We start from the raw sequence: 5,971 nt of genomic DNA on the forward strand, positions 1-5,971 counted from the left end.
GAATCTCTTGTGATTAATCATACACAAAACAGAGTCTGTTAACAATGAATTATCATCTACAAATTGTGTAAAGATCCCCATCGAAACTTCGATCTAGTTTGAGTGAATCTTATATCAGAAGAGAAGATTCTCAAGCATAAACAAACTAGGTGCAATCAAAGTTCAACAACCGTTAGTCAATCAAATCAATCGAAAACTAATAATAAATTACAATTATCTAGTTTCCCACCAACGGTACTCGTAGAGCTTCCCAATCCCAAAGAAGTCTTTAAAACGAGCGGTCGTAAGAGATTTCTCCTAATTAGGGTACTTTCCTCTCCGAATAGACGGCTCCACCAGTGACAACACAACTAGGTAGTTTTACTGGCTCCGAGGATTAGTTTGCTTGAAATGCAAACTTCAGTATTTATAGACAAGGAAGTTTGGACACCAAGGAATTTCCAAAACCGAATATTCTCAAATATATGCAATAAGGGCAAAAACGGTTTTCATAATTCCTGGAAATGCTTTGTCCAAATATTGACCGAAATATCAGTAGAAAATCATCAACTAGTAAACGCACATTACTAATTTTTATTTTATAAAGATATGCATTTTAATTGGTGGAAATTTGATAGCATATAAAACTAAAAAGCTTAATTAAAAGATTATCAATTTATTTCGATCCGGGATTCTCCTTAAGCTATTAAGGAATATATTTGAACAATAAAAGGTAAGAATTACATCACGTGTTCAAAGTATGTCGACATCTTTACTTTGTAAATCCTTTTTCATATTTACAATCTTGGAACTGATTTTCCACACTCCCAAACAAGTTTAGGATAGGTTCATCTTAATTCCAAGAACTATGTGATTGATTATCCTATCAAATCACTATTAATGGGTTTCACGGTTCTACCTCAATATAAAGTTTCGATTCAACCTCCAAGTGGGTACTAGGATCGGTTACACTAGTTACCATAAAATGGCTAAATAAGTACTAGGATCGGTTACCACTTCTTATGGTAAAACCTGTGATCGGTTGACCAAGTTATAAGATCGGTTACACCAACTTACTAAAACTTGTTAAAAACATTACAAGGATCGATTACACTCTCTTATGATCGGTCACACCTCTTACTAGGATCGGTTACCCAATGGCTAGTATTTAGTCACACCAATTTCAAGATATCGATCTTACCATCTTAAGTGATTACTTAAGATCGGTTTCACTAATAAAAATTATACCAATACAAAAGTCAGGCCTTGTGAGTAGTTATACCAAGATACATAAACAAGTTATGAGCGGTTATACTAAACACACATATTGGTAATCCAAATATTTGCAATGAATAACAATACCAATAAGCCTAGCGATTTCCCTTTCGATTCACAAAACAAGTTCATGAATTTACTTCGTTTATACGAATGTAAAACATTGTTTCCTAGGACGAAATCTTCACCCATACCCATGCATAATCACAATAACATTCATACGATTATGTCGATGTCTTATATAGGAAGTTCAAAAGATAGACGTTATACTTCATATTGTAATTCCTTAATACTATGTCTAACTACAGTATAATATTCACAGCTTTGCAGTTATGTTTTCAATATGCACGACTTGAAAGATACGTTAGGAATGAAATAGTTCAAGTCAAATATTACTAACCTCAAGAGGAAGGATGATGTCGTCGATGTAGCTCTTTACTTCTTCTCATTATTTAAGTCTTCACGTGATACTTGTAAGTCTCATATCCGAGTAACTTTCTAGCTAACCTATACGAAGTTGACTCTAGCATATAATCAAGCGACTCTTTAAATGAGTTTTGGTTCACTAAAATATGACAACCAAACTTGACATACCAACGCTTGGTGGGTTCAACCGAGCCATGCTCTATCTCCCCCTTTGTTAATTTTAGTGACAAAACTCTTACATCGTATGGAAAAATAAATTACAAGAATTCATTACACATACGCTTGATTCCAAGTTTCAACAGCACAATAACCTGTATACATTTAATCCTTTAAATGCCGTTGTTGACATTATAATAACAAAGCTAATACTCCCCCTAAAGAAAAGATCGGTAGATTTTCAATCCGCACGTCTTTGTTATTCCCTATGTAGTTAAGATAACCACAAGTATCAATATGATATGCTACTCCCCTTAGTCTATGCTTTACTCTTTCGTTAGATATAACATTTAAGCACCATTGTCCTTTTCTTTAGTGATACCAAATAAATATCAAATCACTTGTTTACTCCATATATTTCTCCCCCTTTTTGTCACAAAATGATAAAGGTACGAGCAAATAAAGGAAAAAACGAAAGGATCTTACAAATCATACAAAGAAACTTGCAACCTATAATAGTTAAGCACGAGGGTTCCACACACCATTTTTGTTAACCAATATTAAAACCGAAACAAGAAGTAATTTTATTTTGATATGTTACCAAGGAAACAATTGCCTAAAGCAATTTCCATAATAGTTTAGCAAATCAAAAATTGACTAATCACCTTAGTTATTTTGCTAAACCGATTGTACAAATACAATCGCTTGTTCGATAAGACCAAACTAAAGATCATAACTAACTATATTTTTCTCATCAGGCTCTAGTTATTCTCATCAATAACTTAGACCTTTCACTTTTAAACAAGATAAATACTAGGTTAGTTAATTAGCATTTCTTGTTAAGGCATTCGATTAGACTTGAATAACCGAAATATTCACTTTGATAAGTCTAACTAAGATCAGAATTAACTTAGTTTCTCTTATCCGGAATCCAATTGGATTAAACAATTGATCCCGAAAACCCTTTTATTAAGCCACAAACAATCCATACAAACCAAAAAATTAACTTGTATAATCATTTATCTCAACTGGAAGCAATTGAAATAACATAGACATTAAAGCACCGCAATTGCACCGAAATTTTGTAAGCCTAAACAATTGATACCAAACAATAAAGAAAGATAACAATAGTTTTTCTTAACCTGAAACAATTGAATCACACACACATCCATACATAAATAATGGAATAAACATCAATTGTACCGAAATTTTGTTAAGCAAAAGCAAAATATATGCAATAAAATCAGGCTTTTCTTAAACAAGAAAATGATTAACTAACAAATTCGTTACCTCAAGTTCCGCATCCTCTTCATCATTTTCTTCGCATCTTCCTGGGGCGGAATATCACTGTGTTGTCATCCTCTTGCAAGACAAAAGAACAACAACAAACACCAACCTTTACCATAGAAAGGTTTAAAATCGGTTTTAACTAATGCATGGCAAAAGTTGAAACCCCGAAACACATATGCTTTTATGCTAAATCAAGAGATTCAACATGTTGTGAATTTTTCACATATTTGTTTCAATCGGAACCTCTTATGATCCTTTTATAAAGCCTACCAACATGGTCTAGAACTCAATCCCGCTAAACCAAAAATTCACTCAAACCATAAGGGTTCACACCATATGAGATCGAATATCAAGGTTATGAAAACCGAAATCATACATCCCATAAATCCAATTTGCAATACACCATAAATATTCAACAGAAAATAAGGTATTGAGTTTACCTCAATCTTGTAGGTAATTGAATTAAAAAACCAACGCAAAAAGAATGAGGTCATTCCGAGTTCGGACGAAGAAGTTATAGGTAAAACAGTTTTACACTTCTTCGTATGAACCAATCACTAGGACCAGTTGTCGTACCAGGTTATGATACTAGGTCATGATACCAGGTTATACCAACTAGGTTATGATACCAACTAGTTTATGATACCAGGTTAACCAACTAGGTTACGATACCAACTTTAGAACATAACTTTTGCATACGATGTCCAAATTCAGTGATTTTTGGCTCGTTTTAACTATGTAAACAAGAGCTACACATATATGATCAGTAGATATCAACGTCATAAAATCCAAATTATCGATTCTATCAAAAGTTCAAATATATATAGAGAAGGTATGAGTATAGAAGAAAAGAAATCTCCCTAAAGATGTTAATTAGTCATATAATAACCGAGAGATCATGTTCTCAGTTTTCATGTACTTCCTCACCTTTTCAAAAGATTGAGCACCAAGGTGAGCATGCACATTCTAACACAACTAGGTTGTGTTGAGTTGAGCCTTATATTGTTCGTCATGAGTGACTAAGACAGAATCATCATTCTTGACCTCTTGCTTGGTTTGTTTTCTCTTGTTCCATCTTTTTTTTTTCTTATTTGACTTGTGATGAAGAGTGTCATTATCACAACGTCCACTAGTAAAAGAGAATTCAGACATGATCTTTCTTTATTTTTTCAAGAAAAATCTTGTAATTATTGTCACCAACAATTAAAAGCTAAGAGTCATTCTTGGGACTAACTTTTGGTCCCTTTTTGTCTATGGAGGAATTTGGGACCCATTTAGAGGAGGGTTTCGCAGGAGCAGCTTTGTCCTTCATACCATTAGGACGATTGTCCTTTTGAATACTTTGCGAAACAAATTTTCTCCAATTTGGAACAGTAGATCTTGTCTTAGCATTTACAAAGTCATCTCTCTTTCTATATTCAGGTCTTTTATAAGATGACCTTGTCGAGCGATTTGAACTATCATTATAATAATTTTTTTTCCTAAACTTTGGAAAATATCGATCCGAGTTCCTTTGGGGAGCAATATTAGCCTATTCGTTTAATATAAAAGAAAGCGTATATTAAATCTTACGAATATTGCATCCCCATTCCACATGCCCTTTATTACCACAATAACAATGCTTAATAACATACGAAATCTGAGTTTTAATGTTACCTTTTTGTGGATCCTCTTGCATTGGAGCTCGACGATTTTTCTTTTTCTTCTTTTTCTTCTTCTTCTTCTTCTTCTCTTTGTTCAAATTTGTTGCTTCCTTGACATTAGCAGAAGTGCCCTCTTTGATTTTCGTTCTTGAAGAGTATGGTTGAACATGATTCTTCGGCTTGACTGGTTTTCCTTCTTTACGAGCATCTTTTACATCAGTGGAAGCCTCTGGTTTAGAAGAATTGTAGCTTTAACAAATTTTACCTCTTTGCTAATACGTGAAGCATCTATTCCCTTATAACCCAATCCTCCTGTATCACGATGATTTCTACTTGCTTCTAACATTGAGGTTAAATTGTTTGAGCTAACATTGAACCTCTTAAGGTCCAAATTTTCTTCTTCCAACGTCTTGATTTTATCAAGAGCACTAGCTAGATCAGCCTCAAGGCGTTTTTCTCGTGTGAGATATTTTCTTTTTTTCTCTTCAAAGTTCTTTTGGTGAGAGTTAATCTTTGCATCAGATTCAACAAGTTTCTCTTCCAACAAATGTACTTTTTCAAGAACCGCATTACGATCTTTCTCAGCTTGAGAAAGACCAGTACATATTTTATCTTTAAGACTCTGTATTTGTTGTGAGAATTTTTCTTTCAACAAGTTATGCTCTTCATCGATATTTTCAAACTTCAAAGTTAAATCTCGTTCTCTTTCAAGTGCTGAAAGAAGATCATTAGAACAAATAAGAAATTGTCTGCTCAATTCCTTAAGTTCAGATGTTTTTACACTTGATCTTTCATCAGAAATCTCAAGTATTGAACTTAAAGATATCTCGTTAGAGACATCCTCAATTGAGAAACCTGAAATTGAAGAATTATCTCCTTTTGAGCACATATCTTGTGACACGTTAACTGAGTCTTTCTTTAGTTTTCGCTCTCGCTTAACTCTACTTTGACTCATGTCTTATAGGTTGGATCGCATCAAACACAGATTGTTAGATCTTTTCGTGTTTGCCTGCTATGATACCAATTTAAAAGACGAGGGTACCCAAATATACCTCAATCTAAAACTTTTCCACCTATAAGTCATTTCTCCGAAAGTGATTGTCTATGGACTGAGTCGAGACAATACAACTAATAGGTTCACACTTCGTGTGATCGTTTGTGGATACGAGATCGAGACAATACGACAACAAGATAACTTGTGT

Source organism: Papaver somniferum, unplaced genomic scaffold, assembly GCF_003573695.1.
Source record: "Papaver somniferum cultivar HN1 unplaced genomic scaffold, ASM357369v1 unplaced-scaffold_133, whole genome shotgun sequence".
In the NCBI taxonomy this organism is placed as follows: Eukaryota; Viridiplantae; Streptophyta; class Magnoliopsida; order Ranunculales; family Papaveraceae; genus Papaver; species Papaver somniferum.